The following is a 23,794-nucleotide window of genomic DNA, read 5'->3' as shown; positions in this document are numbered from 1 at the left end:
CAATAAGTACCCTGCAGACTTTTCAAAGTCTCTTCTTGCATATGTATATCCATGCATCATAAGTAAGTATTGCCATATTGGGACAGACTGAAGGTCCATCAAGTCCAGCATCTTGGTTCCAACAGTGGCCAATCTAGGTCACAAGTACCTGGCAAGATCCCAAAGAAGTACAATACATTTTATGCTGCTTATCCTAGAAATAAGCAGTGCATTTTCCCCCACTGCATTTTAATAATGGTCTATGGATTTTTCCTTTAGGAAGCCAAACATTTTTTAAACCCCGCTAAGCTAACCACCTTTACCACATTATCTGGCAACAAATTCCAGAGTTTAATTACATGTTGAGTGAAGAAATATTTTCTCCGATTCGTTTTAAATTTACTACTTGTAGCTTCATTGCTTGCCCCCTTGTCCTAGTATTTTTGGAAAGAGTAACAAGTGATTCATGTCTACCTGTTCCACTCCACTCATTATTGTATAGATCTCTATCATATCTCCCTCAGTCGTCTTTTCTCCAAGCTGAAGAGCCCCAGCCGCTTCAGCCTTTCCTCATAGGGCAGTTGTCCCATCCCCTTTATCATTTTCGTCGCCCTTCTCTGTACCTTTTCTAATTCCACTATACGCTAAATGCTGATACCACATCCTCTGGCAATGAGTTCCAGACTAACTATTCTTTTTTTTTTTTTAATTTTCAAGAAGTCTTTATTAATAGGTAATACAAAAAAATCTGAAACATAATACATCGTGCAAATCGTGTTACATGTCACTTTTGTAAGACACAAGTCTCTTAGAATGAAGCGTATATGCAAGACAGAGCATGGTGAGAGTATCATTATATACCAAAAGAACAATTCTTACTGTATTAAAACATCTAGTGAACTATTCAGAGTAACCATTCCAGAACTTCAATTTTTCAGAGTTTTTATATATATATATTGGTCCCCGCTTCATTTGCACTCTTATCACACATAACCCCATCCCACCCTCCCCCTCCCCCCAACCTTCCGAGCACCACCTTAACAGAAGACTTCAATCAAATTATACATGAAGGAGAAAGAATCCCAGATCTGATGCCATCTACACATTCGATTACGCCTTTCCGCTAGAAGTTTTTCCATCTCGCAGACATGCCTCAATTTTTGGACCCATCTGGTAATGGGTGGGGTCATGGGCTGTTTCCAATGGGCAGCAATTATAACTCTTGCAGCGCTTATAGCCTGTCCCACAAAGGTATGCTGAGTGCTAGAAAGACCTGCAGCTCCCCCAGAGAATAAGAAAAAGGTCGGGCTCCAAGGTATTGGGCTGCCCGTCCACCTCTGCAACCTGCTGTGGATCGATCTCCAATATGCCCTGACCTTCTTACAGGTCCACCATATGTGCCCCGCTGTGCCCCGCACCCCCTCCAGCCAACCCCGTCAGTGTAGGGTAATGCGCTGGAGACGCTCAGGCGTCAAGTACCAACGGTACAGCACCTTCACCGCATTTTCCTTGAAGGGCACATGAGACGACACTCTCACCACAGCCCGCTCCATCTTCTCCCATGTTGCCTCCTCCAAGTCTATGCCCAGCTCCCTCTGCCAGCTCTTCCTGTGAAGTGTGTAATTCGGGGATTGCCTGTTAATAATGTGATAAAGGCGAGAGACCAGCCCATTAGTCTTAGGTGGACCCTCACAGATAGTCTCTAGTGCTGTTTGCTCCCTGGCCATAACCTCCCGAACTGCCATTGTCTTAAGAAAGGAGGCTAATTGAAGGTAAGCGTACCGGACAGACCCCACTATCGGGAACTTCTCAAGGGCTGCAGGATAAGACAACAATATCTCACCTTCGAACAATTGACCCCATATTCGTAAACCCCCAGTGTGCCATCTTGTGAACACTCCTTTTGTCGTTCCGGGATAAACAATGGATTGTAAGCTATGGGGGACAGACGAGACAATGTTGTACGTCGATGTAAGAACATGCTATCCAGTTCGAAAGGGTGACATATACAGAAGGACAGAGTCCCGCCTCCAGAGACCTAAGCGAGCCAGGGATCACATAAGAGCCCCTAGCGACCTTTCACCCAAGTATATTGTTCAAGCTGCACCCACTGCCTATCCGGGTAATCCTGAAACCATTCCACTGCTGCGCGTGCCTGGACCGCTCTATAATACCAAGCCAGATTGGGTACTCCCAGCCCTCCTCTCGCCCTATCCTGGTACAGGACCGTGCGTGCCAAGCGCGGACGCTTCCCGCCCAGATAAAGCGCATAATACGGTCCTGTAGCATTGATAAAAATTTACGTGGCATTTGATTGGGAGAGCCTGAAACAGATAGAGCAGGCGCGGCCAGACATTCATCTTTACTGCTGCTATTCGGCCGAACCAGGAGAGGGCAAGATCCCCCCACCTACCCAAGTCCTCAATAAGTACCTCTGCCAAACCTTTATAATTAACCGAAAAAAAGATCCGAGAGGTCTGCCGTCAGGTTAACCCCCAGGTAGCGAATGCTCTTGCTAGCCCACCTGAAGGCATAAGAAGACCTCAGCAACTCCATGAGCTCCGTCGGAAGGGTAACATTCAAAACTTCAGATTTAGACATATTAACTTTAAATCCCGACACAGTCGAGTATTCCTCTATCTCCCGCAGAAGCCCAGGGAAAGTGGTCAGGGGTGTGAGTAACAAACAACAAGACGTCGTCTGCGTAGAGGGCTAATTTATGTATTCTTCCACCCATGGAGAGTCCTGATATATTTGGATTGGCTCTAAGCCGGGTTGCAAAGGCTCCATTACCATTGCAAATAGTAGGGGGGGACAAGATTGAACTAGAATTGTTTGGTCCATACCACTTTAGTAGCTTACTACATGGTATGAAATGTAAAATCTCGCCAATATTGGTGGCATCCCATATACTACCTACAGCCCAAAAAGCTGGCGGTGGATCTGCAAACTTCACCATTTCTCTCATAAAGAAACCCTTTGTTGCCGGTGTGTGGCAATCCAGCTTTCCCACCAGGACTTATCTATAGAATATTTAGCAGATGGAAAGAAAGGGAAGTTACCTTTCTACAACAAATTATAACAGAAGAGGGGAAGCTGCAATCCTACACAACTTTACAAGAGTCGCAACTGTTAGGGCCAAAAGACCAATTGTTTTACTGGCAAATAAGACATTATGTATCTAGTCTCCCTGGGAAGCGTTAGCAGAAGATGTACAGGAGGAGCTACCCTCAGCGCTCTCCCTACACTCTCAGCAGAAGGTACCGTTGCTCTACCATCACAGGCACATTAAGGATACTAAATTGGAATTAGACTATGCCAAATATGCTAAAGAATGGGAGAAAGACTTATCAATACAGTTAACAACCCGTGTTTTCAGGAAACACGTTCTAACTCTGAGACAGATGACTACTTGGACTGATCTATGGGAGCTCCAGTATCGGTTCGCGTTACGGCTTTATGTTCCACCCCGAAGAGCTTTTCATATGGGATTGTCCCCTGATGGAGCCTGCCCTAAATGCAAAGGGAGCGGAGCAACATTAGGACATATGTTTTGGAACTGTCCGAGAGTTGCCCAGTTTTGGTCCAAATTTGCTCAGTCAAATAGAGTGTTTGTGGAAAGCAAAATGGAGATGCTCGCCACTGCTGTTGTTCGGCAAACCAGAGATTAGCCGACCTGGACCTAAAGGATATCTAGCATTTGTGAAAAGAGCTACTATGATGGCAAAAGAAAACGATTTTAATCGACTGGCTTGAAGTAAAAGGTCCCTCAATGCAGATATGGAGAACTCAGATGATAACCATGATGAGAATGGAACGATTACAGGCTAGAGAGAAGCCTCACCAAGAGTTTGAACTATTTATGGACAGATGGAGCCCATTCCTGAGCACAATGCCCTCTGAATCTAGAAGCCAGATATTGAATATATAATACCATATTCTTGCTGTATTTGTATTCTGTTTGATTTAGGGGGGGGGGGGGTAGAGGGGCGGGTTAGAAAGAAGTAGAAGGGGAGAAGAGAGGAGTTAGGGGATAAGTTAGGAATAGGGAGAAATATGGTACAAGAGCTTTGTGTAATGTCATTATGAAAGTTATGTTTTGTTATTCTTAATAATAATAAATAAGATTCAAACATAGTAGGGGGGACAAAGGGCAGCCCTGTCTAGTACCCTCTATGTAAAGGTATCATCCCTGAGTTACCCCCGTTTACACGAATACAGGCTTTAGGAGAGCTATCGAATACTTGGATCCATCCACGAAACTGCCGGTCCTATCCCAAAGGTCTCCATCACTTTGTACATGAATGGCCAATGCACCCGGTCGAAGGCCTTTTCAGCGTCCAAGCTAAGGAGGCATAGAGGCTTTCTTCATTCTTTTAGCCAAATACATTAAATCGACCACTCGCCTAGTGTTATCGTGGCTTTTCTATAGGAGACAAATCCCACCTGGTCGGGGTGGATAATAGCTGGGAGCAAGGTGCCAGTCGGTTGGCCAGGACTTTAGCTAGAATTTTGACATCAGCGTTTAAGACGGATATAGGACGGAAGGACCCGCATTCCTTATGGTCTTTATTCAGCTTGGGCAGTACCGCAATCCAGCTTCCAACATGGAGGTAGGCAAAGACTCCCCGTTCCCAATTAAGTTAAATAGATCAGCCAACAGTGGGGCTAACTCGGTGGCGAATTTCTTGTAGAATTCGTTAGGGAAACCGTCCAACCCTGGTGATTTACATGAGGGTAAGTGTTGAATAGCTTTTTGTACCTCAACTGGGGTGACCGGCATCAAGGGCAGCCCTCTGTTGATTGGTTTAAGGAAGCTAGGTCACTATCAGCCAAGTAATCTAAGATAGTATCTTCAGGTGGGTTGGTCTCCTGTGCATATAGTTCCTGGTAAAATTCACTAAAGCGCCTCCGTATGGCCTCAGATGTGTTCAGCAAGTCGCCCTTCGTGTCCCTAATGTGAGGTGACCGTTCGGTCCACTTTTTCGCCTGCGCAACTTTATAGCCAGGAGGCGGCCCTGCCTTATTAGTAAATCGTATGATCGAACTTTATTTCTGGATTGTAGCCAACTTAGCTATTCGGAGTAATAAGGTCCAGCTGGAGCCTCTGTCCACGCAGCTCCTCCAAAACAGCAGAGGAAACCACCTAGTTGTGCTGTGCCTCTAGGATGCCGAATCCTTTCCAGGCACCGCGCCAGCTGGGCCCTACGAACCCTCGCTCGCCTACCAGCTATCTGTAATAAAGTAGCCTCTCGAGACTGCCTTCATAGCATCCCACCACAACACTGAGGGGAGGCCCGATTCCATGTTGAGCTCCAGATACTCTTTCAAGGACCTTCCTACAACCTTCCACCACTCCCCCTCCAGTAATAGATCTGTGTTAAGTGTCCATCTTTGATCTTTGACCTCGGCTCTAATGGTCGGCAGGGTTACCCAAACTGGGCGTGCGTCCGAGATTGTTACACTGCCGATTTCTGCTTTCGGGCCCCTCTCAGCTAATGTGACGTCAAGGAAGAGATAATCGATGCGTGAATACGACTTGTGTACGGGAGGAGAAAATGTGTAGTCCCTAGTTGTCATATGACTTAGTCTCCAGATGTCTAGGGTCCCAGTGAGTAGACCATGGAGCCCAGCGCCAAAGAGTCCTTAGATACCAAGTGCTGAGGTCTCCCGGATCTGTCCAACACAGAATCCATAACTTCGTTAAAATCACCCCCCAAAATCAGAGAACCACGGGTAAATGTAGCTAGTAGGTTCTTCATTTTGGGTAGAAGGTTCCCCTGGGTTTCATTTGGTGCGTATAGCGATGCGAGCGTGAGGTCTACTTGGTCTAGACAATTTGCAAGAGCAAAAAAACGCCCTCCCCGGGTCTCGCCTAACTCTCAATATTTGGGCCGATATTGATTTATGGAACAAAACTGCCACCCCACGTTTTCTGGAATCATTGGCAGAGGAAGCAAACGAAGGCACTTGGGTAGTCTGGGTGGGCTAGGAGTCGCTCATGCGCCCTGCGGAGATGAGTCTCCTGCAAATAGGACAATATGCGGTTTTAGCAGCTGCACTCTTTGAATAATTTCTGCCTTTTCTGAGGCATGTTCAGCCCCTTAACATTATATGATAAAATTTTTAAATCTTGTACTCATTACTGGGATGTTACATCAGCTATGTTTCCCACTGGGTGGGATCCACCCACTTCATGTCTTTGTGCTGTCCTAGTACCAGTGGTGCCCCCAACCCCCCCCCTGTCTACCCTCCCCCATCAATAACCCCCCCCCCCTTCCCTTACCCACCTCATCCCCCCCTGTCTAGCACCAACCTAGAGGGCACAAGATCCAATAGTGGGAAGTGAGTGAAAGTAACACACCAGCATCCAGGCGACCCCAGCCCCCCCCCCCCCGAATTACCCCGACGTCATCACCTAGGGTCAGAACCCAACTTGGGGCGTCCATAATCACCCATCCACATATTTGGTCCCTGCCCGCCATCCATCACCTTAAACTATCCCCCTTCATAATCACTTATAACTGTACAGCATACACAGTGTTTCCCACAACCTTAGTTACCATTTCCTCTATTAATTAAGAAACTAAAGTTCACTTATGCAAGAGATGGCAAAAAAACAAAAAAAAAAAGCAAAACTTGAAACAGAACATGGCATTTGTTACTCTCTACATCATTACCAACCAGGAAATCAGTGACAGCCAGTGTCCCTCTGGCCGAGTCATTAGATAAGTCCTTTGATAGAGTGGTTCTACCAGGTTGCCGCTTCAGTTCAGGTTTCTTCCACAGCCACTTTTCTTTTTGGGTTATTCCTTTTAGGTGTGGCAGGGATCCTTTGCCACTTTTGGAGCTTTGTTTTCGTGGCTAACGCTAGTGCGCCTGGAGGCTTGTTTGCACCAGGCCCGCCCCATGCAGGGATGTCCAAGCTTGTCAGCGATGTAACTCTCAATTTAGCACCCTGTAGCGTGTAGTTCAGGGAGAAAGGGAAGCCCCATCTGTATGTTATCTGCTCCTTGGTTAGAATGTCCAAACTGGTTTCATGAGACGTCTTTGTTGCAGGGTGAACTGTGAAAGATCTGATACACAGTTATTTTGACCTCGCCATATTCCAGATTGGGCTTTTTCCTGGCTGTAGTTGAGCAATTGTTCCTTTACTTCGTATCGGTGGAACCGGGTGATGATATCCGTGCTCTGTTCTCCTGCCGCTGGCCCAGGGATCTATGCGCTCTATCAATCTCAATCTTCACCCCTGCAGCCTCGGCCCCCAGCAGGACTGGCACACAGTGTTTGTACAATCTGCAGGACATCCTCGGTCTCACCTCCCTCAGGAACTCCGCGGAATCTGAGGTTGTTCCTCCTTCCCCTGTTTTCAAGATCGTCAAGCTTGTAAGTTAAGTCTATATTCTTTTTGGTCTAAAGCTTGGAGATGGGTCTCGTGTGAAGCAGGGACTCAGAGTGCTCTTCCAGCTTAGTTTCTACCTCTTCGACTCTGTTCCCCAGCTCGCGGAGGTCGGAGCTCAGTGTCTCCATCCGATCCAGAATCTCATCCCTCGATTTATTTATGTCTGCTTGTATACAGACAGTATCTGACAAAGTTCGCCTGAGATTCCTTTTTTAATATGCGGTTTCCGCGCTTTCCGCCAACGACACGCTGAGTCAGAATCAGAGGGGGAGACCGGCGCCATTGCCTCGTGGCGCTTCACGGTTTTGGTCGATCCGCCGCCAGCTGACTTCTCTTGCTCTTTAGCTCGCGCCGAAGACGCTTTACTCATCCTGCTTTCGATGAGGAGCAATGGAGAACACTGCAGGCAGTTCCAAAAGGCTGGTGATTGCTTTTTATCGCTTTTGTAGTTATCGAGGAACGGGAGCTAGAGCGCTAGGCAGCCATCTGCATCGGTGACGTCACTTCCTCCCCAGACTAACTATTCTTTGAGTGAAAAAATATTTCCTCTTATTTGTTTTTAAAGTATTTCCATGTTTATAGAAAAAGGCTTAATACCAGGACCCATGTCCAATTTGGGGCACCAGGATTTACACCAACTGAAGCCAGGTGTAATCTCTGTGCCTAAATTAGGGACAGATCTTCTGGATTCTATAATACTGTGTGCATCTGTAGTGAACATCCTGATCTGCCAATGCTCCTCCCAAAGCCAGAGTATGTAAGATGGATCTCCCATCAGATGGGACCAGTCTTAAATGTGGAGCGACATCTGCATCCTAAAAACATTGTTTCTGGGACTGATTGAAGGTGAAACAATTTTGGTGTGCAGTTTGGTCCAACCAGGTAAGCATCTATTGCAGTTGTTGGAAAGCTACTCCTGAACATTGTTTGGTAGACGATGTTACTGATATGCGTAAAGCCTCATTGATTGGTAATGTATGAGTTGTTGCATACGGAATGATTATGGGTTGACTGCAAAGCAATAAAAACAGGAAGTTCCTCAGTATCTGGTCTCCATATGTCAATACTTTACTACTATGAGTCCGATAGGTCATTTTGAACACCTTAACCCTGTAAAATGTGTAACTGTATATATCGGTTGTAAGTGGGAATTGTAGATGTTGATATCTTGCCTTTTGTCTTAGGGTCATAGGGGACTGGGGAGGGATGGGAGGGGCATACAGTTTGTTTTTGCAACTGCTTGCTCTGTTTCTGTGACTGTTTCAATTTCTTCATAAAAACATATTTACTATACACAGGCAGTGCCTGGGTGGAGTGTGGACAGAGCTAATACTTACTAAAATTACATGCGCATTTTCAGAATTTAGGTGCAAACATTCAAACCACTTCAATAGCAGGTAACTGCTCATGTCTACATGGTAGGTATATACCAGGTTATACCCTTATTCTTCACTGGAAAGTGGGAGCCAATTTCCTGAATACAGTAGACCCTGTAGAGGCCCCTTTATAGAATTACCCCTAATTCCATGCTAAAATGAACTAAATATAAAATGAAGTTAGTAAGGGCACAGTAAAACTTCAATAATTTCAGTAATCCCCTATCCTAAGCAGGCTGAATTTATAGAGGGGCCAGAGTAAATTTCATCGCTCTCAATCCCTCCATAAAGACTGCAATACACACGGGAGCTTTGACTCTGTGTACTTTACATAACTTAATTTCCAAAGATAAAGTAGTCAGGTAATTTCTCTTTGAAAATGATCTACAAATACATGCAGTAAAAGTATCCATGTATTTTATCTAAAATTAGCATCTCTTTCAAGAATGCCTTCAAATAAGGTTTAAAATTGGGACAATTTTAGGCTAGCGTGGCAACCATAATGGAGGTAATCCTATAAGTGGGAGCCTCCATTTAGGTACCCCGAAGGAGGGTGGTAGGAGACTATTTTATAACAGAAGCCAGGCACCCAAGGGTTATAGAATAGCATAAACTGGTATTGGCACACCTAACTTTTGGGTACTATAGAGCTGGAGTACAGAAGGGACAGGGACATGTGGCAGGGACACATGTATCTTACAGGACTCTGTAAGAATCTTGTGTAGTGGGTAACATAACTATGCTCTGCCCATGCTCCCCCCACCCCGCACACCTCCTCTGAAAATACGTGCTACGTAAGTTACAGTATTCTGTAAGTAACTTGTGTATGTGGATGACATAACTATGTCCTGAACAAAACAAAAGCACCAAGGGCCTTCAAAGAAAAGGGGATAAAGTCTTTAATTGTATACGTTGATGAAGCAATACTTAAATGGACCCAACACGGTCCGTGTTCGGCGCCCAGCGCCTGCGTCAGGGGACTATATTATACATAAAAACAATAATTTATGTTTCAATCATTTTTATTCAAAACTTAAGAAGAAAAGTTATCATCATGTATGAACGTCTGATATTTTCCCCCCATGTGCTAAACTAACACATAGTACTTCTACCCCAACAAATAGGACTTAACCTTCCCTCCCATTCCCTTCCCCTCCCACCCCCCCCTTTTGTTTCCCTTGCTATGGCTTCAAATGAACATAATAACGCAGGGTACAGGGCAGTGGCGTACCAAGGGGGGGGCGGTGGGGGCGGTCCGCCCCGGGTGCACGCCGCTGTGGGGGTGCCGCGGCGTGCGCCTGTTGCCCTGTTTCAGTCCGATTTCGCAATTCGCATCTGTTCACTGCTCCCTCTGAGTCTGCCCCGGAACAGGTTACTTCCTGTTCCGGGCCGACTCAGAGGGAGCAGTGAACACTGCCAATATTCAGAGGCTCAGTCCAGATAGTGCTGCTGAAAATTTGTAAAGACAGCCTCATAACTATCTGGATAGCACTAGGACATTGCAAGAGTCTTTCTGTAAGCCACATTGTGCCTGCATGAGTGGGAAAATGTGGGATATAAATGAACCTTAAATAAATTCTGAGCCCCAATGAAAGGAGAGTTTAATTTTACTTTCATTTAATTTCAATATATTCCATCAACTTTATAACACCTGGCTTCCCAGGGCTGATTACAACAGTTAAGATGAACCCGTCAAGAAACAGGATATCCTCACTGAAATTTCATCTGTGTTTTTAACTGCTGTTTCTACCAGCCTCACTAAGTTTTTTAAGCTATTGTAATGATACTCAATTTTTATTTCATATAATCAGCTAGATAGGCTCACTCACCCTGTCTTCTCTTTTTATCCAACTTCCTTGAATGATACTGTCTTCTGTTCTGTTCTCACTCTAACTTCTCCTCCCCTTCCAAATCCCTCAAACCTGCTTTTCTTTAGCAGCCCTGCAGCAGGGTTGCCAGGTGGAAAATTTTTTCCCCACCCAAACGAGCCCAAAACCAGCCCAAAAGCCGCCCAAAGTCAAACCCCGCCCCTGACACCCCCCACCCCCGCCATCATCAACCCCGCCCCCGCCATCATCGGTCCCGCCTCTTCCGTCACCGGCCCCGCCTCCCCGCCATCGACCCCGCGAAGAATGTCACTAACCCCGCCCAAAATGTCACTATCCCGCCCCCGCGGCCCGAAAAACTGCTAAAAAAACCGCGGGAAAACCTCAAAACAAGCCCAAAAAAACCGCAACCCGCCGCGGGCAAAAATTTCCTGCAGCGGGTCGCGGAAAACCACCCAATTGGGCGGGAAAACCGCCCACCTGGCAACACTGCCCTGCAGTGATCACAGGCTGCCTCTGCCAGTCCCACCCTCAGGTACACAGCAAGTTGTGTCAGAGGGGCGGAGCAGAAGGAAGCATCATATTCCGGCTCATTCAGGCAGCCTGTGATCTCTGCAGGGAAAAAGCAGCAGGGAGGGGCTGCTAGAGAAAGCAGGTTTGAGGAACCGAGGGGGGGAGGGAAAGAAAGAAAGCAAAAGCACTGGTGTTAGTCTGCTAGGCTCGGGCGGGGGTGGGAGTGTTTGAGGAAAGAAGAGGCTCAGGGACAGTCCTTTTGGTACAATATGGGAAAGGGGAGAGAGAGAGAAAAGGGGAGAAGTGTTTGTCTGCAGCAAAGCCATGCTGCTGTGTGGCGACTCAGCAGCAGGCGAGGTAGGCACCATTTTTGAGAGTATTGCTTGTTTAGCCACTACAATAGCTTTGCGTACAAAAGCGGTAAATCCTGATGGGACAGGGTGTATGAGAACAGGATGGCCCAGGAGCAGCGCCGAGTCATACTTCCAGCCCGCCTTCCACATCTCAGAAACATATTGTAGTAGCTCCTTCCAAAATCGGACTATGCCCTTGCAGGACCAGAACATGTGCCCGAGGGTGGCCCCCGGATCCCTGCATTTGAGGCACTCTCCCCAAGGCGAGAGTCTCATGTGAAATGCTCTTCTGGGAGAAATGTAGAGTCAAAGAGCAAATTTGTATTGTAGCTCCCAGTGCTGTGTCATGTTCATTGTTTTGCGCATTGTAAGCACATGGGACTTGAATTGAGGCAATGTAAGGGCCATGGGGATATCTTGTTTCCAGGCAGCCAGTAACTTGGCATAGTCCAGTTCAGTAACTGTGTCCCTGATGTGCCTGTGATGGAACGTGAGGGACACTTTTTACTGTGCCTCTAAAGAGAATGCTGTTGCCAACTCTTCCTGGACATCCTCCGCCAGCGCCTCCCAGGACAAAGTACATATATAATGTTTAGCTGTGCATAATAGAACTCATCGGAGGGCGGCAGGGCGTATTCAGCACAGAGCTCCTGAAACGGCTTTATTTGTCCTTCACGGGTAAGTACTTGTAACAAGTATACTATCCCTTTCCTTTTCCATCTGCAGAACACCGAATATAGCCTTCCAGGTGCAAAGGCAGGGTTCCTGCATATTGGCAAGTATGGTGTAACCTTCGAAGAAAATCCGTGTAATTTACAGATCCATTTCCAAGTTGCTTTTGCTGATGTCATTATTCCTGTATGCTTCAGTAGGGGCGGCAATGGTAATCCCATCGTGTGCAAATAGCTGCTGAAGTGCGTTTCTCGGTATAATTGTAATTCCAGATCTGTATTTGTATGGTCCTGTGTTCTGCAAAACCAGTCAGTGATGTGGCGCATGCCACTAGCTATTGTCAGATATTTCACGTTCAGTAGTCCCAAACCCCCATATTCTACCAGTATACTCAGTGCTGGAATGGAAAGGCGGGGTTTCTTCCCACTCCACAAAAATTTTTGCATTAACCTCACAGTATGGGGCTGATGGCCTCCAACTAGTGCACAGGAACCTGTGGTGAACATACAACTAAGAGTTGACTGCAGACAACATACAGTGAATGGACACTCCTTGATGATGAGCAGAAAGAGAAGAGGTGGCAGAGAAATAAGAGCTTACCATGAACGTCTGTTTCAAGAATGTGTAATGCGCCTTCTATCTTCTGGAACATTAGCTGGAAGTGAAAGGACCCTTGCCGAGGGGTGCTTGATTTGGTGCGATTGTAGCAATTTCTTAGCTCCCACAGACTGCCTGCTACAACCAGGCAGAGAGAATGGGAGACAGGAAGAGGCTCAAAGGATGGAAACGGAAGCGTTGTGGGCTGAGGGCAACCACAAATAACAACCCCCCAAAATACACAGGTGTACCGAAGCATACCTTGCCAAACACAAACCTTAATATAAGTGAGGGTAAAACGTGTGAACTAATGTGAATCAGAACTGCCAAAGTCCCAGCGCATAAAATCGCGGGTTAAATGGTAATCAAGAAGGGGAAGGCAGGTGGGGACGCCCATAGTTATCTACCCATAATCGAAATCACGCGCTTCAAATCGCCCAACTCAGCTGGGCACATTTAGGAATTGTGTGTATAATCGAAATTAAAGCGCCCATATCAGACACGCCTATCCCCCGTCCAACATGGGCGTTCCTGGCGACGATATAAATGCCCACTCCGTATTTTCGAAACCCCATTGGTACAATGCCGCCACGCCAGCCCCCAACCCGAAAGGGTAATTTTAGTGATGCAGAGATGGACCTCCTGGTGCAGGAGCCAAAGGAAGCAACTACTGTGGCTGGCCACTGATTTGCTGCGGCACAATGTGCGCTTGGAGGAGTACCGGCAGCAAAATTAGAGCTGCAGCGGGAGGCACTGCAGGTGCAGCGCCAAGCCCACCAGGAACTGCTCCAGGCGCAGCACCAAGCCCACCAGGAGGTGTTCCAGCAACTCCAACAGCTGCAGCACAGCATTGAGGCCTGCGCCCTCAGGTCACAGCACCTACTCCACCGGTGCTGCTGCAGCAAGACCTGCCATCCACCTCCTCCAGTGGGCAGCAACCACCAGCTAAAAGGTGGGCGTTGAGATCGTCCGCCTCCGCAGCCACTAGTGCAGCACCCACCAAACCAGCTCCCCTTCTGGGTCCTGTGGCCAGGCTACAGCCAACAAGGTGGCCGGATTTCCACAGCGCAGCCGAAGCCGCAGGCTGCTGTGTGGATACGGAGGAGGACAGTGGGAGCAGCCCATCAGAGGAGTCTGAACAGACTTCCCCTGCAGCACCAGCTGCAAAGAAAGTCCGTGGGAGGGGTAAGAGGGGACAGGGAAAATGACAGCACATGCTGGAGGGTGAGGGTTGGTGGGTGGTGTGATGGTACCACTTATAAATGTGCACTTACTTTCACAGAAAACTTGTTTCTATGAGTCTTTGTCTGGCTCTGACGCCAAGCTGGTAAGCAGTGAGCTCTGCTCTGTGGGCTGGGGGTGGAGGGGGCTCCTATTCCTGCTCATCTGGGGCCTCCTCTGGTGGCTGTGGCTCCTCTGGGAGGGCCTGTCCTCTGCGCTGGGCCAAATTGTGCAGCATGCAGCACGCCACAAAGATCTTGGCCACCTTTTCTGGACTGTAGAGCAGCTCTCCTCCAGACCAGTCCAGACAGCGGAACCGGTTTTTCAACAAGCCAAAGGTCGCTCAATGATCCCCCGGGTGCTCCGATGCCTCCTGTTGTAGGTTTCTTCTGCCCCTGGTTGTGGGTGCACCATGGGGGTCATGAGCCACGTCCTCTGCGGGTAGCCTCGGTCACCTTTGGAGAAAAACAGAATGAGATAGATGAGTGTGTATTGCTTGGAGCAGGTACGGGGGGGGGGGGGGGGGGGATTAGGATAGTGGGTTGTGGAGTGAGGTGGAGTAAGGCAGGGCGGAGGGTTGCCCAGTGGAGCAGGTATAGTATGGGTACATCCATGTTGCACTTTCCTAGTAGCCATCCACCAGTGAACTCCCCTCGCTCAAACCTGCGGAAGATGCCCGAGTGCTGTAGGATGTAGGCATCGTGGGTGGAACCGGGGTACCTGGCACACACGTCTAATATCTCCCCCTGGGCATCACACACAACTTGCATGTTCATAGAATGAAATGCCTTCCTGTTTCTGTAGGTGGCTTCGTGCGCCCGGGGGGGTCTGAGGGCTACGTGTGTGCAATCAATCACACCTATGACCAAGGGGAATCTAGCAACAGCATAGAAGGCAGCCATGTTGTTGTGCAGAGCCTGGGGGGTGGCGGGGAAAGTGATGTAGTGAGAGGCGTGAGTAAGAAAAGCATCCAGGAACTGGGTGAGACAGTGTGAAATAGAAGCCTGGGTGAGCCCTGTGTTAGCAGCTAATACAGATTGAAAACTCCCAGTGGCCAGGACAGAGAGAGAGGCAATGATTTTGAGGTGGACAGGGATGGGGTTATTCCTACGGGTCTGGGGCTGAAGGAGGGGTTTCAGCTGCTCACAAAGCTGCACAATGGTCGCCCTATCAAACCTGAACCTTGTTAGACACTGCTGGTCAGTGAGGTGTAGGAATGTGGTGCGGGGCCTGAACACTCGGGGCCGTGAATACCTCCTGCGATGTGTGGTCTCTTCCTCTACCATGCCAGCCACCAGTGCATTAACTGCATCCATATCCCCACCAGTGCAAGTATTAGTACTAGTAGTAAAACAAGAACAGCACACAGATCTCTCACTGTCAGCCACCACCCCCTCTGGCCACTCACTCGCCAAACAGTACAGGCAACACAGAGACAAACGGAGGTCAGGGAATACAATATACACGTGGGAACAGTGAATGGAGAGGGATAGGGGTAGGGGAAGGGGAAGGGACTGATAGAGCAAGGAGGAAGAGTAGGGAAAGGTCAAAAGGTAAGACACAAAAGAGGCAGGTGAGGGTGACAACGTTCCGACTAGGGCAGACAGACGAACGTAACAGGTACTCCACACACTCAACTTTCTCTGCAACCAACAATTCAGCTCTCCCAACAACGATCTCGCCACTCTCTAACTCCACATAATCGCTAATGGGTCTAAAGACGATTTCCCCCTTGCTCTGGTCGCTTTTATTTCGGGTCTAAGGAATGACGCCCATGTTCCCGCCCACCCAAAATAATTTCGCTATCCGTTATACGTTGTAGACGACCACCTCATAATACTGCCCCTAACACGCCCCGACACGCCCCTTATTTGGGTGTTTGTATCTGATCGTACGAGCGAAATGGACGCACTGAAAGTTTTGTTTCCATTATACTGATTTATTCGTTTTTGGGAGATAAACATCTATCTCCCAATTTGGGTCGCACTATAGGCGTTTTTCTCTTTCGGTTATAAGAAGGATTGTGTTTTTTCGGCATTTAGCTTTGGTTGGAATGCCCATGAGTTCATTATTTGGAGGCTGTGTGTGATTTCATTTGTGACTTCGGTTATGTCTTGTTTGAACGGGATGTATATCGTGACATCGTCTGCATAAATGTATGGGTTGAGTCCTTGGTTGGATAGTGATTTGGCTGAAGGTGTCATCATTAAGTTAAAAAGGGTTGGTGAGAACGGTGAACCTTGTGGTACTCCGCATTCAGGTTTCCATGGTTCTGACATTTCTGATTTTGAAATCATCTTAGTACGTTTCCTCCGATCCTGAACTAGTCCAGGATGTTTGAGAGTACGTGGTGGTTAACCATGTCGAACGCGCTGGACATATCAAATTGTAGGAGTAGTACATTGTTTCCAGTTGCAATTAGTTGTTTAAATTTGGTTATGAGAGTGGTTAGCACTGTTTCAGTGCTATGGTTGGATCGAAATCCTGACTGTGATTCATGTAGTATTGTGAATTTATTTAGGTAATTGGTGAGTTGTTTGGTTACCATACTTTCCATTAGTTTTACTATCAGGGGGATGGATGCTACTGGTTGGTAGTTGGTTGTGTCATTTAGTTTTTTCTTTAAGTCTTTGGGAATGGGTGTAAGTAATATATTTCCTTTGTCCTTGGGGAAAAGTCCGTGTTGTAGCATGTAGTTCAGGTGTAACGTAAGGTCTGTTTGGGGGCGAACCTTATAAGGCTGCTTGGGCAAATATCCAGTTTGGAGTGGGTTTTGGAGAATTTGTTGAGTTCTTGAGTGATGGTTTCTTCGGTTAGCAGATCGAAGTCATTCCAGGTTCGATCTGCTGGGTATTCGCCTGGAATAGGGTCCAGGCAATCCATAAATTTGTTGTGATCAATGGTGTTGAATGGTAATGTGGATCGGAGTTTTATAATTTTCTCACTGAAGTATTTGGCAAGTTGGTCTGCCGATGGGGTGTCTGTACTGGCTGTGGTAACTGGTGTGGTGTCTATTAATTTATTCACAAGTTGATATAGTTTATGTGCATCTTTGTAATCTGGTCCTATTTTGGTTTTGTAATATGCTCATTTGGTTTGTCTTATTGTATATTTGTATTTTCTTTGCATTTGTTTCCAAGCTTTAAGTGTAAGTTCATTTTTCATTTTTTGCCATTCACGTTTGAGTCTCCTGACTTGTGTTTTTAGTTTTTTCAGTTCTTCATTGAACCAAGGTATTGAGCTGTGTCTCCGTGTGGTTCTTGTTTGTAGTGGTACTATTTTGTCTAGTATGTTCCTGCATTTGTCATCCCAGTTTTGGAGATAGTGTTTAGAGTCTGTCTGTGTTGCCCATTCATTTTTGTAGATTTGTTTCCAGAATTCAGCAGGATCAATCTGTCCTCTAGTGGTGTAGGTTGTGCATTCTTGTTTGGTGTGCGTGTCTTTTTTCCTCCATTGTAGGGCTATGTTTAATTTATGGTGGTCTGACCATGGTATGGCCATCCATTTTGTATCTATTAATATAATGTTTGAGTCTAAGGATAGTTTGTGTGTAATGAGGTCAATTGTGTTTCCTTTGACATGTGTAGCTTGTGTATTAGGCAAGTTGAGGTCCCACAGTTGTAGGAAGTCTTTGCAGTCACGTGTATTGGTTGCATTAGGATCTTCCAGGTGTAGGTTTATGTCCCCTATGATGAGAACGTTGGAGTTAGATACACATGTATTCGATATAAAATCCATAAAGTTTGATTGGCATTCTTGCCAATTTCCTGGTGGTCTGTAGAACAGGATCACGTTAAGATTGTCGAGCAGGGTGTCATGGTAGATTCTAACTGAAGCAATTTTGAGTTTTGGTGTTATAGACTCAGCAGTTGTTGTTACTGTGAAGTGGGATCTATAGATTATTGCTATTCCACCTCCTCTTTTTCCTTTCCTTGTCCAGTGTGTAATTTTGTAACCTGGGGGGCAGAGTTCTAGGATTATGGGGTCCTTGTGGTCGTGGATTCAGGTTTTGCTGATTGAGTGCTAGGTTGAGATTGTCTGCCATGATCCAATCAGTTATTGTAGTTGTTTTATTTACTACTGATCTGGCATTTAGGTATCCCACCTGAATTGTTTGGTAGAGGTCTTATGTTCGTGGTAGTGATGATTTTCTTAAGTTGTCTGTTCTCTTGTTGTGTAGGTTTGTTATGTCCTTTCTTTCCTTTGTGATATGTTTGTCCTTGTGGGGTAGTTTTTTCATTGTTTTCATTATTGTTATTCTGGTGAGGTGAGTTGTGCCTAGGTAATCCGAAGAGGTTAATTATTGTGGGTATGTTGTTGGTATTTGTGAGGGGGGTGGCTGGTGTTTGGTGAATTAGGGATAGTGTGTAGGTTAGTAGAATTAGTTTGATGACAATCATTTTGTTGTTTCTCTTTGGGATGTTCTTTACTAGCAGTTGTAAAAGGTCTGAGTCTGCAGTATGGGTCCTACTCCAGTTGCCTTGAAAGCATAGAGTCATCAAACAGACCATGGTTCCTGATAAAATGATAAAATGAGAAGAACGGTGAAAAACAAATTACAGGAGCAGCTGCGAGGGTCAAATATTTACATCAGGCGTGGATGCTGTTCAAAAAACCCATCCTGAAAGCCCAGGCCAAATATATTCCGTCTAAAAAAGGAGGACAGAAGACTAAACGACAGCCGGCATGTTTAAAAAGTGAGGTGAAGGAAGTACTACTACTACTACTACTATTTAGCATTTCTATAGCGCTACAAAGCATACGCAGCGCTGCACAAACATAGAAGAAAGACAGTCCCTGCTCAAAGAGCTTACAATCTAATAGACAAAAAATAAATAAAGTAAGCAAATCAAATCAATTAATGTGAACGGGAAGGAAGAGAGGAGGGTAGGTGGAGGCGAGTGGTTACAAGTGGTTACGAGTCAAAAGCAATGTTAAAGAGGTGGGCTTTCAGTCTAGATTTAAAGGTGGCCAAGGATGGGGCAAGACGTAGGGGCTCAGGAAGTTTATTCCAGGCGTAAGGTGCAGCGAGACAAAAGGCGCGAAGTCTGGAGTTGGCAGTAGTGGAGAAGGGAACAGATAAGAAGGATTTATCCATGGAGCGGAGTGCACGGGAAGGGGTGTAGGGATGGACGAGTGTGGAGAGATACTGGGGAGCAGCAGAGTGAGTACATTTATAGGTTAGTAGAAGAAGTTTGAACAGGATGCGAAAACGGATAGGGAGCCAGTGAAGGGTCTTGAGGAGAGGGGTAGTACGAGTAAAGCGACCCTGGCGGAAGATGAGACGGGCAGCAGAGTTTTGAACTGACTGGAGAGGGGAGAGGTGACTAAGTGGGAGGCCAGCAAGAAGCAGATTTCAGTAGTCTAAACGAGAGGTGACAAGGGTGTGGATGAGGGTTTTGGTAGAGTGCTCGGAAAGAAAGGGGCGGATTTTACGGATGTTGTAAAGAAAGAAACGACAGGTCTTGGCAATCTGCTGGATATGAGCAGAGAAGGAGAGAGAAGAGTCAAAGATGACCCCAAGGTTTCGAGCTGAGGAGACAGGGAGAATGAGAGAGCCATCAACAGAAATAGAAACGGGGGGAGCGGGGAGGTGGGTTTGGGGGTGAAAATGAGAAGCTTGGTTTTGGTCATATTTAATTTCAGGTAGCGTTGAGACATCCAGACAGCAATGTCAGACAAGCACGCTGAAACTTTGGTTTGGATGCAAGGTGAGATATCAGGGGTAGAAAGGTAGATTTGGGAGTCATCAGCATAGAGATGGTAGGAAAAGCCATGGGATGAGATTAATGAACCAAGGGAAGAAGTGTAGATAGAAAAGAGGAGGGGACCAAGAACAGAACCCTGAGGTACGCCGACAGGCAGAGGGATAGAAGTAGAAGAGGATCCACCAGAGTGAACACTAAAGGTGCGGAGGGAGAGGTAGGAAGAGAACCAGGAAAGGACAGAGCCCTGGAATCCAAGTGAGGACAGGGTATCGAGAAGTATGCTGTGATCGACAGTGTCAAAAGCAGCGGAAAGATCAAGAAGAATGAGGATGGAATATTGACCTCTGGATTTAGCCAGTAACAGGTCACTGGAGACTTTAGTAAGCGCAGTTTCGGTTGAGTGGAGAGGGCAAAAACCAGATTGTAGTGGGTCAAGAATAGCATGTGAGGAAAGAAAATCAAGGCAGCGGCGGTGAACAGCACGCTCAAGTAATTTGGAGAGAAAAGGAAGGAGGGAGATGGGTCGGTAATTAGAGGGACAAGTAGGGTCGAGTTAAGGCTTCTTAAGGAGAGGTGTGACCACAGCATGTTTAAAGGCAGCAGGGACAGTCGCAGTGGAAAGTGAGAGGTTGAGAATGTGACAGATAAAAGGAATAAGAGCAGGAGAGATGGCATTAAGAAGGTGGGTGGGAATGGGATCAGAGGAACAGGTGGTACATTTTGAGGAAGAAAGGAGAAGTGTAGTTTCCTCAATAGTAACTTCAGGAAAGGAGGAAAGGGAATGAGGGGAAGGAGAGAGAGGGGAACGGACTAGTGGAGGGAGAGGTGGTGAGGTAGAGAAAGCAAGGTTTATCTTTTGAACCTTGTTGTGAAAGAATTCAGCAAGGGTCTGAGGAGATAATGAAGGGGGAGTTGGGGGAGGGGGCACCTTGAGGAGAGAGTTCAATGTGGTGAAGAGAAGTCGAGGATTAGAGCCAAGAGAGTTGGTCAGTTGGATATAATAATCCTGTTTGGCACGTAAAAGAGCAAATTGGAAGGAGGTCAGCATGAACTTAAAGTGTAAGAAATCAGCAAGGGCCCGAGATTTCCGCCAGAGGCGTTCGGCGGAGCGGGTACAGGAACGTAGGTAGCGGATATTAGAAGTCAGCCAAGGTTGGGGTTTTGTACGCTTTACAGGGCGGGTCATCAAAGGTGCAAGAGTGTCTAAGGCAGAGGATAGAGTATTGTTGTAGGAAGAAACAGCCTCATTGACAGACGTGGATGGTGCCACAGTAGAGAGGAGGTTTGAAACATGGGAGGATAGAGATGAAGGGTCAATATCATGAAGATTCCTAGATAAATTAGATAAGATAGGACGGGACTGGGAGGGAGGAGATTTAAGTGTGAAAGTTATAAGATGGTGATCAGGGGAGGGAAGATCAGAGGCAAGGAAACTAGAAGGTGAACAGTTGGAGGAGAAGATGAGATCAAGACAGTGACCATTTTGATGAGTGGGGGAGGTGGAGCATAGTTGGAGATTAAAGGAGGACGTTAAAGCGAGTAACTTGGAAATATAAGAGTTGGAAGGATCATTAGCAGGAATATTAAAGTCACCAAGGATGAGAGAGGGGGAGGAAGGATCATGGAAGAAGGCAAGCCAGGCGTCAGAGTCACTGAGAAAGGATGAAAGGGACTTATGAGGGGGACGATAAATGACCGCTATTCGAAGAGGCAGAGGAGAGAAAAGGCGGATAGAGTGGACTTCAAAGGAGGAAAAACAGTGAGATTGAGGTGGAAGAAGGGGTTGAAATCTGGAGGAGGGAGAGAGAAGTAGTCCAACACCGCCCCCACGGCCAGCAGGGCGAGGAGTATGTGAAAATAGATAACCGCCATGGCACAGGGCTGCGACTGAAGCAGAGTCATCAGGGCAGAGCCAGGTTTCTGTTATGGCGAGCAGATGGAGGTGACGTGAGATAAAGAGGTCCTGGATATAGAGGAGTTTGTTACAGATAGAGCGGGCATTCCATAGGGCGCAAGAGAAGGGCAGAGAAGAGGATGGGAGTAGAGGAATAGAGATGAGGTTAGAGAGGTCACGGTGAGATCTGTAGAGTTTGGATAATAGTTGGTGAGGAGGGCCAGGATTGGGATTGATGTCACCAGCTGAGAGTAAGAGAAGGAGTAAAAGAGAGCGGAGGAGAGTAGGAGAGGTGTGGCCACGAAGGCGAGAGGTATTTAGGTGGAATGGGGAAGGCAAAATGGAGGGAAGAAAGAGCCGGAGATTAAAAGCCAAGAGGGAGGAAGAGGGTAGGAGAGAAGGTGAGGTGATGAAGTCAATGGATGGGAAGTGAGTTCCTGTAGCGGAGAGAGGTAGGGGGTGAGGGAAAAGATTAGGAAGGGACAGAGCTAGGAAGAGAATGTGAATAGGGCCATAAACGATTAAGGTACTTTAGCAACTGGAAAAAGATTAGGTACAAAGAGAAAAATGCCTAACGGCGCGCGGCACCTAGAGCGGAGGCCCTGAGTGGATCGGAGTGGACCTGGGTGTCACCCCGGAGAAGGCTGTAAGGATATGCAGATGAGCTGCAAGTCCTCCACAGCACCTGAAAGGCAGCCAGTGGTAGAGCTGGGCACCTCTCAGCTGAGGAAAGGCTTACCAGGAGTTAGGCCGAAGCCAGCATTCCTCCCCCTGAGGGTCGCCTGATCCTAGCCAAAAAGCACCTGGAAACTCTGTGCACTTGGAGAGAAGGCCCTGGGAAGATCGGGGTGGAACTGGAGTCACCCCGGATACAGCTGTGAGGAAATGCAGAAGGGCTGCAAGTTCTCCACAGCACCTGGTGGGAGCGCTGGGCACCTAGAGCGGAGGCCCTGAGTGGATCGGAGTGGACCTGGGTGTCACCCCGGAGAAGGCTGTAAGGATATGCAGATGAGCTGCAAGTCCTCCACAGCACCTGAAAGGCAGCCAGTGGTAGAGCTGGGCACCTCTCAGCTGAGGAAAGGCTTACCAGGGGTTAGGCCGAAGCCAGCATTCCTCCCCCTGAGGGTCGCCTGATCCAGGAAGCTACTAGAGCTAAAAGAAAACCCTTCAGAAAATGGAAGAAGGAACCAACTGAAAATAATAAGAAACAGCATAAGTAATGTCAAGTCAAATGTAAAGCGCTGAAAAAAGGAAGGCTAAGAGGGACTTCGAAAAAAAGATTGTGTTGGAGGCAAAAACACATAGTAAAAATTTTTTTAGGTATATTAAAAGCAGGAAGCCGGCAAAAGAATCGGTTGAACCGCTAGATGACCGAGGAGTAAAAGGGGCGTGGTACCGGAAGATTGGAGGGTGGCCAATGTAACGCCAATTTTTAAAAAAGGTTCCAGAGGAGATCCGGGAAATTATAGACCGGTGAGTCTGATGTCAGTGCCGGGCAAAATGGTAGAGACTATTATAAAGAACAAAATTACAGAGCATATTCAAAGCATGGATTAACGAGACAAAGTCAACATGGATTTAGTGAAGGGAAATCTTGCCACACCAATCTACTACATTTCTTTGAAGGGGTGAACAAACATGTGGATAAAGGTGAGCCGGTTGATATTGTGTATCTGGATTTTCAGAAGGCGTTTGACAAAGTATCTCATGAAAGACTACAGAGGAAATTGGACAGTCATGGGATAGGAGGTAGTGTTCTATTGTGATTAAAAACTGGTTAAAAGATAGAAAACAGAGAGTAGGGTTAAATGGTCAGTATTCTCGATGGAGAAGGGTAGTTAGTGGGGTTCCCCAGGGGTCTGTGATGGGACCGCTGCTTTTTAACATATTTATAAATGACCTAGAGATGGAAGTAACTAGTGAAGTAATTAAATTTGCTGATGACACAAAGTTATTCAAAGTCGTTAAATCATGGGAGGATTGTGAAAAATTACAAGAGGACCTTACGAGTCTGGCAGACTGGGCGTCTAAATGGCAGATGACGTTTAATGTGAGCAAGTGCAAAGTGATGCATGTGGGAAAGAGGAACCCGAATTATAGCTACGTCATGCAAGGTTCCACGTTAGGAGTCACAGACCAAGAAAGGGATCTAGGTGTCATTGTTGATGATACTTTGAAACCTTCTGCTCAGTATGCTGCTGCGGCAAAGAAAGCAAATAGAATGTTAGGTATTATTAGGAAAGGAATGGAAAA

General features: G+C 46.8%; 1 protein-coding gene across 1 annotated transcript in view; it reads right to left on the bottom strand.

Moving 5' to 3' along the window:
• The window catches only part of CFAP161 (cilia and flagella associated protein 161), a 97,684-nt gene that overhangs the window by 21,672 nt on the left and 52,218 nt on the right, over window positions 1–23,794 (bottom strand). The gene's annotated exons all lie outside the window — the stretch shown is intronic.

The sequence above is a fragment of the Microcaecilia unicolor genome, chromosome 1 (genome assembly GCF_901765095.1).
Source record: "Microcaecilia unicolor chromosome 1, aMicUni1.1, whole genome shotgun sequence".
Lineage (NCBI taxonomy): Eukaryota > Metazoa > Chordata > Amphibia > Gymnophiona > Siphonopidae > Microcaecilia > Microcaecilia unicolor.
This window is presented reverse-complemented; position numbering and strand designations above follow the sequence as displayed.